Source organism: Lathyrus oleraceus, chromosome 5 (assembly GCF_024323335.1).
Source record: "Lathyrus oleraceus cultivar Zhongwan6 chromosome 5, CAAS_Psat_ZW6_1.0, whole genome shotgun sequence".
In the NCBI taxonomy this organism is placed as follows: Eukaryota; Viridiplantae; Streptophyta; class Magnoliopsida; order Fabales; family Fabaceae; genus Lathyrus; species Lathyrus oleraceus.
This window is the reverse complement of record NC_066583.1, coordinates 70,473,458-70,475,269: the sequence shown is the minus strand read 5'-3', so window position 1 is coordinate 70,475,269 and position 1,812 is coordinate 70,473,458.

Here is a 1,812-nt window from a genome sequence, read left to right as displayed (position 1 = left end):
TGGCTCCCAAATTTTTTGTGCTTAAACTAGACACATTCATGGTGATTTTGGTGTAGAGTTTGTGAATTTATCATTGCTGGTTTGTGAGTTATGATTTTTTGAATTAGGGTGTGACAATTTGTGTCACACCATTGATGTGCAACTTCATGATTTTTGATACCATGCTTCTTGACCTCCAATTGATGTGAATTTTTGCATGAACCTACTATTGGATGTCTAGTTTACATGTGAATTTTCTTGGAATTATTTGTGGCATTTCCTAATTGTTTGGGATTTTCTCCCCTGTTTGGTCTTATGTTGACTTTTTGTGACACATGTTGCCATTTCATTTGTGAAATCCTCATACTTTATTAGATGGACATGAAATTTTGCATGAGATTACTAGACATCTTAAGCTTTGCCATGGGTTTAGTCCCATTCATTTATCATACACCATTTCGGATTTATGATTTTTCTAAGTTGATGCATGTTTGGTTGACTTCTTTGAGCATGTTCAAAATTGCTTTGACTTTCTGATTTTCATTGACTGCCTTCCACTTGTCCAAATGAGATGAAATTTGACATGCTTACCATGCTGTGGGTTGTGATTGACCATGATTTATTTGGTGATTTTTGGAAATGTTTAAGATTGCTTTTGATTTAAGTCTTGCTGTTGACTTCTATGAGCTTCTGTTTGCTATACCTTGACCTAATTTGTTCATGAAATGATGATGATGATTGATATGAATGTGAACCCAATTGGTTTTGTTTCTTAAATGTTTGAACATGATTTTGGATACTTGCTCTTTGCTGTTTTAACTTTTTCATTCATTTTTTGACCCTAGGCTTGTCCTAGTGGTCCTGTTACTCACTTCTGAGCTTGTGTTTTCAGGTTGACCAACAAATGCTCCAATGAGATCATTACTTTTTGATTGAGCTTGCTTGAATATCATTGAGCTAACCTCTTGGTTTTGTAGGTGGCTTGACTCATATGATTTGAGTCTTGTACTTTGCACATTTGATTGTCTGATTTGACTGTTGATTCCTATTTCCTTTGTTTTAACTTGTGAACTGTGTACTGATCTGTTTGACTATTTCAGGTACCATTAGTTGCTTAGTTCTTTGAACTTGCTTTGCTTTGCTTAAAAGCAATTTGCATTGAGGTATACTTCTAATCTTCATGTAGTCTGGAAGACCTGGCCTGTTACTTGGCCAGGCAACTGTCTGAAGTCCTCCTTAAGAGGCAATGTTTGTGATTGTTTAATTTTGTCCTTGCATAGAGTCAAAGACCTCCTAAGTGAAGAGGCAATTGGCAGAACCCAAGGGATAAGCAACCTATCCCCTACTATTCTGTGTGTCATCTGCTTTGCTCACACCACTGTGTTGATGCATTGCAGATACAAACCCAAGATCTTGTACAATTGTACAGTTGAGTCAGTTTTAAATGTGTAGAAGGGTTCCCACTTTCTGAACCCACACATTCTTGTCTTAAGCTCTCCCAGGCCAGGGATAAGAGCTGTGAAGTCTTATCTTCACTCACCTTTCATCTGCTTCACCTTAGCCCCTCAATGGCAAGGTTAAGAGCACATTCACCCAGTTCCAGAGGTTTGTTTGTTGAGGTTGATATGACCCCTCGACTAAAACCTAACCCTTGTTTGAGCCACTTACTTGTGTATAGTGTGTGCTACTTGTGCTTGTATGTTTGTTTGACTTGCTTCCTGTGCAAGTTAGGGTTAGTTTAGACTTGCTTCCTGTGCAAGTTAGGTTTTGCTTGGCTTGCTTGCTGTGTAAGTTAAGTGTGTGTGTGGCTTGCTTCCTGTGCAAGTCATGCTT